The sequence below is a fragment of the Lithobates pipiens genome, unplaced genomic scaffold (assembly GCF_037356315.1).
Source record: "Lithobates pipiens isolate NorthernLeopardFrog02 unplaced genomic scaffold, aLitPip1_a1.2 Scaffold_111, whole genome shotgun sequence".
NCBI classification, from domain to species: Eukaryota; Metazoa; Chordata; class Amphibia; order Anura; family Ranidae; genus Lithobates; species Lithobates pipiens.
Genome location: NW_027507698.1, coordinates 460,936 through 471,830, shown reverse-complemented (window position 1 = coordinate 471,830; position 10,895 = coordinate 460,936). Strand labels below are relative to the sequence as shown.

At 49.7% G+C, this 10,895-nt stretch overlaps 1 protein-coding gene across 1 annotated transcript in view; it reads left to right on the top strand.

The window, feature by feature from the left end:
• Positions 1-1,815: 1,815 nt before the first annotated feature.
• Positions 1,816-10,895, top strand: part of LOC143961338 (uncharacterized) — a 115,072-nt gene continuing 105,992 nt past the window's right edge. Inside the window, exon 1 of the mRNA XM_077470603.1 lies at positions 1,816-2,258. The gene's annotated coding sequence lies outside the window, so the exon portion shown is untranslated. The remainder of the gene's footprint in view (positions 2,259-10,895) is intronic.

Sequence of the window (10,895 nt, the reverse complement as noted above, 5' to 3'; positions counted from 1 at the left end):
CCCACCGTCATACCCTCCACACTTCTCTCCTGTACATACTACTCACTGTCATAACCTCCACACTCCTCTCCTATACATAGTGCCCACTGTCATACCTCCAACACTTCTCTCCTATACATAGTCCCCACTGTCATACCCTCCACACTCCTCTCCTGTACATACTACTAACTGTCATACCTTCCACACTCTTCTCCTATACATAGTGCCCACTGTCATACCTCCAACACTCCTCTCCTATACATAGTGCCCACTGTCATACCCTCCACACTCCTGTCCTGTACATACTACTCACTGTCATACTCTCCAAACTCCTCTCCTATACATAGTGCCCACTGTCATACCTCCAACACTGCTCCCTGTACATACTACTCACTGTCATACCCTCCACACTCCTCTCCTATACATAGTGCCCAATGTCATACCCTCTACACTCCTCTGCTCTGCATACCGCCCACTGTCATACCCATCACACTCCTCTCCTGTACATAGTGCCTTCTGCCATACCCTCCACACTCCTCTCCTATACATAGTGCCCAATGTCATACCCTCCACACTCCTCTCCTGTACATAGTGCCCACTGTTAGACCCTCCACATTCCTCTCCCTCACCTCACATACTTCCCACTTTTATACCATCCATACTCCTCTCCTATGCCTCTTACCCACAAAAACTGTTCTTTAAAATTATTATACTGAATATCCTCAATGTTACCAGCTCTAGAATGGGCACTTTTGTCAGTTCAACTAAAGGAAATCTCACAGTCCTCATATTTGTTCTTCCCCATTATTAGTACTTATTTCATTTTGTGATGACTATTGTGATATATAGAGGAACACGGGGGATGTCAGCTACTCTAAATATAGCACTTGTAGAAAAAAGTGTCCCGGAAATTATTTTTAAAATGTTGACAACTCTGCACTTAGGCACTGCCCAAGGGCCACAGAGTAAGTAGGGGCCCCATGAGAGGCTCCTGTGATATTAAAGCGCTAGTAAACTTTTCTAAAATTACAACTTGTTAGAGGCCCTGGGGTAGGTTATGCCATAATGTACAAGTATTCCCAGCATATTAGCACATTGGGGTACACTTACCTGTCAGACTGAGCCCTCCAGTGCTGTGCTGTGATCAGTCCGGCGGGGCCCGGGCACTTCCATCTTCACCCGGACTTCCTTCTGGGTTCTGTGCCTTCCGTCACTTGCCTTGGCCAGGCTGCCCTGATGTCATTCCCACACATGCCCATGTGCGTCCTCTCTCTCCCACCCCCCCTTTCTCTCTCATCCTCCCTCCCTTACCCCTCACACCTCTTTCATCCCCTTTCTCTGTCTCTCTCTCTCTCTCTCATCCTCCCTCTCTCTCTCTCTAATTGAATTTGTTATAACAAAAAATAGTTGCATTTTTATTTATTTATTGTTTATAAAAGGCCCCCCAAAATCCTCAGCACCAGGCCCATGAAGTTTCTGCAAAGTGGCTGCTGGAGATCAACAGCACCACAAGAAAAGATTTTAAAAAAGTGGAAACCAAACATTTTATTATACAAATGAGAATTGTTTATGATACACGGAGCACCCAGCACTTTGGGTTGGCGTTTACTTTAAGAAATATAAGAAAAAACACAAATTCTGTGGTCATTATACAGGCAGTTGAGCTGCTTATGAAGAGGACCTGTCATTATATTGTGTGGAGTGTGAATCGGAGGCGCTGCTCGGCGCTGTTCCTGTGAATTCCTCCCAATCTGCGGTCATTTTCACTCACCGCCCCATCCTCCATCAGAGACTTCCTCATCTCAACTTCTCCTTCTGGTTTCCTATAAGAGATACATTTCACCAAATGTGAGTTTATTTCATATTCCGAGCAGAAAGAGAAAGTGTCAGTCCTGGGAAAAAGTAACAACTTCCACCAAGATGAGGAAGGAGCATAACATTTTCTGAATAGAGGTGACGACTCGGCCAGAGGAGCACCTGAGATCCTGAGCAGAGGGGCCACTGGAAGAACCAAGAAGAGGGGCCACTGAGATCCTGAGCAGAGGGGCCACTGAGATCCTGAGCAGAGGGGCCACTGAGATCTTGATCAGAGGAGCCACTGACACTCTGAGTATTGGGACCACTGGAAAAACCAAGCAGATGGGTCATTGACATCCTGAGTAGAGGGGCCACTGATATCCTGAGCAGAGGGGCCACTGATACTACAAGCAAAGGGGCCGCTGACAAACCAAGCAGAGGAGCCATTGACAATACAAGCAAGACACAAAATCACCAATATTGTAAGTTGACAGATGCCTGTATTTATATATGTGTACATGTGTGTGTGTGTATGGTATATATACTATATATTAGGGTTGCACTGATACTAGTATCGGTATTGGTGAAGAGCATTTCCACAATTATTGGTACTCGTTCAAATGGCCCCGATACTTTCAGGCTCGGCTCTTTGATCTGCCGGCGGGTCTCCCCGGTGTTGAAGGAGTCCGGTAATTGCAGCTGTCAAGAAAAAAACAACAACAACAACATTGCTCAGCCCTGAAACACTGAAATAAAAAGAAACATTGTTTCTTTTTGTATATTTCTGTTTTTTCATCTGCAGATCAAAGGGATGAACAAATGTTCCTCTGCTTAACCCCTTAATCAGCCTTCATTTACTCCCCACTCTCCTCCATGGAATTATTATTTCCCTGCTTTTTCTTTTCTTTTGTTCACATTTATTTTATAAACGATAAACAATTCATTTTTTTTGTTTGCTTTGTTAGTGAAGATTTTTACACATATATATTAACATGTATTTACACATCTCACATGGAAAAAGAGCTAAATTCAAACAAAAGATATATTTATTTCTTTCATTTGTAAATAACTTTTCAATGCTTTGTACCATTGCTGAGAGCTGAAGTGAAAATAAAACATTTGCGGTAGGGATCGCTCATCCGTATCGGCGAGTACTAAAAAAAAAGTATCGGTACTTGTACTAATTATGGTATCGGCGCATCCCTACTATATATAGTGTCCGTATATCTCTATATCTATCTATCTACATCTATATCTATACACATCTATCTATCTATCTATCTCTCTCTCTATATCTATATCTATATCTATCTCTCTCTCTATATCTATCTCTCTCTATATCTATATCTATATCTATATCTATATCTATATCTATCTCTCTCTCTATATCTATCTCTCTCTATATCTATATCTATATCTATATCTATATCTATATCTATCTCTATCTCTATATCTATCTCTATCTCTATCTCTATATCTATCTCTATCTCTATCTCTATATCTATCTATCTCTATATCTATCTATCTATCTATCTATCTATCTATCTATCTATCTATCTATCTATCTATCTATCTATCTATCTATCTATCTATCTATCTCTCTATCTATCTATCTATCTATCTATCTATAGACACACAGTAGGTGTCCGTGTATTTCTATACTGTATATGTAGTGATGAGTGAACTGCCTTGGATTTGACGTGTCCTCCACAATGGGACAAGGTGCCATGGAAGGGGGTCTTCCTTGTAAGTCGCACTCCCAATGGTATGGGCATGTGGCCTGGTATGGTTTTCCATGGTAGAGACGCACCCTCATCACCCTCCACTTTCCTACATGCTTGGATAAGCGCCTGATATGGATTTTGAGGGGGTCCCATGCAAAAGAAGCAAAAAAAAAATTGGGGTCTCTCTCAAATTCCATACCAGGTCCTTATCCAGGCACACTGCTTGGCTGGCTAGGAAAGGATGGGGCGGCAAACATGTGGCCCCCTTCTTCCTGAACCATACCAAGCCAGAGGCCCTCAACACTGAGGGGGTGTCGTACAAGAAGTTGCCCGGTAAGGCACCTTGTCTCCATGTTGATTCAGCACACACCTGACCCAAGGGGTGAGGGGTTTGCAGGGAGACCTATTGCAATGTCTAAGCTCCTTTTAGAACATGGGGCCACCAGATATACACCTCCCCCCCCTACATGATTGAGAACTGGGTCACCAAAATAGTAAATAAAAACACACAGACCTTAGAATAAAGTATATACCGAGATATACATTCAATGTCAATACCGTCGTCCAGCAATGTAAACAATCAATCACCATAAGCAATGCCCACCAACGGTGACCCAAAGCAAGGAAGACCTGCCGCTCCTGACTATCTTCACTCCTGGGTGATGTCATTGACCAAGTATGGCCATGACCGGACCACCATCCAATATTACAAACAGAACCATGCGGGCAGGGAGGTCAGGAACCTTCCTCCAGGGGTATTAGAGGTACTGCCACTGAACGGTGGACTTCTGGCTGAGGCATGTCCACCAAAACAAGGTCCAGGAAGGAGAAACGGCCAAATCTGGGCATTTGGGTTCCCATTTTTTTTGCCAAATGGCACCCAGGCTCAGGTTGTGTTCAACTCATACTGGACCTGAAGCTGAAGCTCATAACTACAGTATATATAAATATATAGAGATGGTCCATAACCGTCACTAATGTGAGAAACACTGAATGAGAGAAAACATTTCACACCATCCCGAGGATAGGCAACCAGTGTGCACCCTCACCCCTCAAATCACCCCAATTCCTTCACCCCTCAGATCTCGCCAATTCCTGCACCTTCACCCCCAGATCACTCCAATTCCTTCATCCCTCAGATCATCCCGATTCCTGCACCTTCAACCCTCAGATCACCCCAATTCCTGCACCTTCACCCCTCAGGTCACCCCAATTCCTGCACCTTCACCCCTCAGGTCACCCCAATTCCTGCACCTTCACCCCTTGGGTCACCCCAATTCTTTCACCCCCTCAGATCAACCCAATTCCTTCACCCCTCAGATCACCCCAATTTCTACACCTTCACCCCTCAGGTCACCCCAATTCCTACACCTTCACCCCTCAGATCACCCCAATTCCTGCACCTTCACCCCTCAGGTCACCCCTATTCCTGCACCTTCACCCGTAATGTCACCCCAATTCCTGCACCTTCACCCTCAGGTCACCCCAATTCCTGCACATTCACCCCTAATGTCACCCCAATTCCTGCACCTTCACCCCTCAGATCTCAGCGATTTCTGCACCTTCCCCCCTCAGATCTCCCCGATTTCTGCACCTTCACCCCAATTCCTGCACCTTCACTTCTCAGATCTCCCCAATTCCTGCACCTTCACCTCTCAGATCACCCCAATTCCTGCACCTTCACCCGTCAGATCACCACAATTCCTGCACCTTCACCCCTCAGATCTCCCCAATTCCTGCACCTTCACCCCCAGATCACCTCAATTCCTGCACCTTCACCCCTCAGATCACCCCAATTCCTGCACCTTCACCCCTCAGATCTCAGCAATTTCTGCACCTTCCCCCCTCAGATCTCACAGATTTCTGCACCTTCACCCCTCAGTTCACCCCAAATCCTGCACCTTCACCCCTCAAATCACCACAATTCCTGCACCTTCACCCCTCAGATCTCCCCAATTCCTGCACCTTCACCCCTCAGTTCACCCCAATTCCTGCACCTTCACCCCTCAGATCACCCCAATTCCTGTACCCTCACCCCTCAGATCTCCCCAATTCCTTCACCCCTCAGATCACCCCAAATCCTGCACCTTCACCCCTCAGATCACCACAATTCCTGCACCTTCACCCCTCAGATCTCCCCAATTCCTGCACCTTCACCTCTTAGATTTCCCCAATTCCTGCACCTTCACCATTTAGGTCACCCCAATTCCTGCACCTTCACCCCTCAAATCACCCCAATTCCTTCACCCCTCAGATCTCGCCAATTCCTGCACCTTCACCCCCAGATCACTCCAATTCCTTCATCCCTCAGATCATCCCGATTCCTGCACCTTCAACCCTCAGATTACCTCAATTCCTGCACCTTCACCCCTCGGGTCACCCCAATTCCTACACCCCTCAGATCTCCCCAATTCCTTCACCCCTCAGATCATCCCAATTCCTGTACCCTCACCCCTCATATCTCCCCAATTCCTTCACCCCTCAGATCACCCCAATTCCTGTACCCTCACCCCTCATATCTCCCCAATTCCTTCAGCCCTCAGGTCACCCCAATTCCTGCACCTTCACCCCTCAGGTCACCCCAATTCATTCACCCCCTCAGATCAACCCAATTCCTTCACCCCTCAGATCACCCCAATTCCTGCACCTTCACCCCTCATATCTCCCCAATTCCTATACCTTCACCCCTCAGATCACCCCACTTCCTGCAACTTCACCCCTCAGGTCACCCCAATTCCTGCACCTTCACCCCTAAGATCACCCCAATTCCTTCATCCCTCAGATCTCCCCAATTCCTGCACCTTCACCCCTCAGATCTCCACAATTCCTGCACCTTCACCCCTCAGATCACCCCAATTCCTGCACCTTCACCCCTCAGATCTCCACAATTCCTGCACCTTCACCCCTCAGATCACCCCAATTCCTGCACCTTCACCCCTCAGATCTCCCCAATTCCTTCACCTTCACCCCCCAGATCTCCCCAATTCCTGCAACTTCACCCCTCAGATCTCCACAATTCCTGCAACTTCACCCCTCAGATCACCCCGATTCCTGCACCTGCACCCCTCAGAATACCCTGATTCCTGCACTTCACCCCTCAGATCTCCCCAATTCCTGCACCTTCACCCCTCAGATCACACCAATTCCTGCACCTTCACCCCTCAGATCACCCCCAATTCCTGCACCTTCACCCCTCATATCACCCCAATTCCTGCACCTGCACCCCTCAGAATACCCTGATTCCTGCACCTTCACCCCTCAGATCTCCCCAATTCCTGCACCTTCACCCCTCAGATCACACCAATTCCTGCACCTTCACCCCTCAGATCACCCCCAATTCCTGCACCTTCACCCCTCATATCACCCCAATTCCTGCACCTTCACCCCTCAGATCTCTCCGATTTCTGCACCTTCACCCCTCAGATCACACCAATTCCTGCACCTTCACCCCTCAGATCACCCCAATTTCTGCACCTTCACCCCTCAGATTTCCCCAATTCCTGCACCTTCACCCCTCAGATCACCCCAATTCCTGTACCCTCACCCCTCAGATCACCCCAATTCCTGCACCTTCACCCCTCAGGTCACCCCAATTCCTGCACCTTCACCCCCAGATCACTCCAATTCCTTCATCCCTCAGATCATCCCGATTCCTGCACCTTCAACCCTCAGATCACCCCAATTCCTGCAACTTCACCCCTCGGGTCACCCCAATTCCTACACCCTCAGATCTCCCCAATTCCTTCACCCCTCAGATCAACCCAATTCCTGTACCCTCAAACCTCAGATCTCCCCAATTCCTTCACCCCTCAGATCACCCAAAATCCTGCACCTTCACCCCTCAGGTCACCCCAATTCCTGCACCTTCACCCCTCAGGTCACCCCAATTCCTGCACCTTCACCCCTCGGGTCACCCCAATTCTTTCATCCCCTCAGATCAACCCAATTCATTCACCCCTCAGATCACCCCAATTTCTACACCTTCACCCCTCAGATCTCAGCGATTTCTGCACCTTCCCCCCTCAGATCTCACAGATTTCTGCACCTTCACCCCTCAGATCACTCCAATTCCTATACCCCTCAGATCACCCCAATTCCTTCACCCCTCAGATCACCCCAATTCCTGCACCATCACCCCTCAGATCTCTCCGATTTCTGCACCTTCACCCCTCAGATCACACCAATTCCTGCACCTTCACCCCTCAGATCTCCCCAATTCCTGCACCATCACCCCTCAGATCACCCCAATTCCTGCACCTTCACCCCTCAGGTCACCCCAATTCCTGCACCTTCACCCCCAGATCACTCCAATTCCTTCATCCCTCAGATCATCCCGATTCCTGCACCTTCAACCCTCAGATCACCCCAATTCCTGCAACTTCACCCCTCGGGTCACCCCAATTCCTACACCCTCAGATCTCCCCAATTCCTTCACCCCTCAGATCAACCCAATTCCTGTACCCTCAAACCTCAGATCTCCCCAATTCCTTCACCCCTCAGATCACCCAAAATCCTGCACCTTCACCCCTCAGGTCACCCCAATTCCTGCACCTTCACCCCTCAGGTCACCCCAATTCCTGCACCTTCACCCCTCGGGTCACCCCAATTCTTTCATCCCCTCAGATCAACCCAATTCATTCACCCCTCAGATCACCCCAATTTCTACACCTTCACCCCTCAGATCTCAGCGATTTCTGCACCTTCCCCCCTCAGATCTCACAGATTTCTGCACCTTCACCCCTCAGATCACTCCAATTCCTATACCCCTCAGATCACCCCAATTCCTTCACCCCTCAGATCACCCCAATTCCTGCACCATCACCCCTCAGATCTCTCTGATTTCTGCACCTTCACCCCTCAGATCACACCAATTCCTGCACCTTCACCCCTCAGATCTCCCCAATTCCTGCACCATCACCCCTCAGATCTCTCCAATTTCTGCACCTTCACCCCTCAGTTCACCCCAATTCCTGTACCCTCACCCCTCAGATCACCCCAATTCCTGCACCTTCACCCCTCAGGTCACCCCAATTCCTGCACCTTCACCCCTCAAATCACCCCAATTCCTTCACCCCTCAGATCTCGCCAATTCCTGCACCTTCACCCCCAGATCACCCCGATTCCTGCACCTTCAACCCTCAGATCACCCCAATTCCTGCACCTTCACCCCTCGGGACACCCCAATTCCTACACCCCTCAGATCTCCCCAATTCCTTCACCCCTCAGATCACCCCAATTCCTGTACCCTCACCCCTCAGATCTCCCCAATTCCTTCACCCCTCAGATCACCCCAATTCCTGTACCCTCACCCCTCAGATCTCCCCAATTCCTTCACCCCTCAGATCACCCCAAATCCTGCACCTTCACCCCTCAGGTCACCCCAATTCCTGCACCTTCGCCCCTCATGTCACCCCAATTCCTGCACCTTCACCCCTCAGGTCACCCTAATTCTTTCACCCCCTCAGATCAACCCATTTCCTTCACCCCTCAGATCACCCCAATTCTTACACCTTCACCCCTCAGGTCACCCCAATTCCTACACCTTCACCCCTCAGGTCACCCCAATTCTTTCACCCCCTCAGATCAACCCAATTCTTTCACCCCTCAGATCACCCCAATTCCTGCACCTTCACCCCTCAGATCACACCAATTCCTGCACCTTCACCCCTCAGATCTCCCCAATTCCTGCACCTTCACCCCTCAGATCTCCCCAATTCCTGCACCTTCACCCCTCAGATTACCCCAATTGCTTCACCTTCACACCTCAGATCACCCCAATTCCTGCACCTTCACCACTCAGATCACCCCGATTCCTGCACCTTCACCCCTCAGATCTCCTTGATTCCTGCACTTTCTCCCCTCAGATCACCCCGATTCCTGCACCTTCACCCCTCAGATCTCCCCAATTCCTGCACCTTCACCCCTCACATCACCCCAATTCCTGCACCTTCACCCCCAGAACACCCCAATTCCTTCATCCGTCAGATCACCCCAATTCCTGCACCTTCACACCTCAGATCACCACAAATACTGAACCTTCACCCCTCAGATCACCCCAATTCCTGCACCTTCACCCCTCAGATCACCCCAATTCCTGCACCTTCACCCCCAGATCACCCCAATTCCTGCACCTTCACCCCTCATATCTCCCCAATTCCTGCACCTTCACCCCTCAGATCACCCCAATTCCTACACCTTCACCCCTCAGGTCACCCCAATTCCTATACCTTCACCCCTCAGATCACCCCAATTCCTGCACCTTCACCCCTCAAATCACCCCAATTCCTTCACCCCTCAGATCTTGCCAATTCCTGCACCTTCACCCCCAGATCACTCCAATTCCTTCATCCCTCAGATCATCCCGATTCCTGCACCTTCAACCCTCAGATCACCCCAATTCCTGCACCTTCACCCCTCGGGTCACCCCAATTCCTACACCCCTCAGATCTCCCCAATTCCTTCACCCCTCAGATCACCCCAATTCCTGTACCCTCACCCCTCAGATCTCCCCAATTCCTTCACCCCTCAGATCACCCCAATTCCTGTACCCTCACCCCTCAGATCTCCCCAATTCCTTCACCCCTCAGATCACCCCAATTCCTGTACCCTCACCCCTCAGATCTCCCCAATTCCTGCACCTTCACTTCTCAGATCTCCCCAATTCCTGCACCTTCACCTCTCAGATCATCCCAATTCCTGCACATTCACCCATCAGATCACCACAATTCCTGCACCTTCACCCCTCAGATCTCCCCAATTCCTGCACCTTCACCCCTCAGATCACCCCAAATCCTGCACCTTCACCCCTCAGATCTCAGCGATTTCTGCACCTTCCCCCCTCAGATCTCCCCAATTCCTGCACCTTCACCTCTCAGATCACCCCAATTCCTGCACCTTCCCCCCTCAGATCTCCCCAATTCCTGCACCTTCACTTCTCAGATCACCCCAATTCCTGCACATTCACCCATCAGATCACCACAATTCCTGCACCTTCACCCCTCAGATCTCCCCAATTCCTGCACCTTCACTTCTCAGATCTCCCCAATTCCTGCACCTTCACCCCTCAGATCACCACAATTCCTGCACCTTCACCCCTCAGATCTCCCCAATTCCTGCACCTTCACCCCTCAGATCACCCCAATTCCTGCACCTTCACCCCTCAGATCTCAGCGATTTCTGCACCTTCCCCCCTCAGATCTCCCCGATTTCTGCACCTTCACCCCAATTCCTGCACCTTCACCCCTCAGATCACCCCAATTCCTGCACCTTCACCCCTCAGATCACCCTAATTCCTGCACCTTCACCCCTCAGATCTCAGCGATTTCTGCACCTTCCCCCCTCAGATCTCCCAGATTTCTGCACCTTCACCCCTCAGATCACCCCAATTCCTGCACC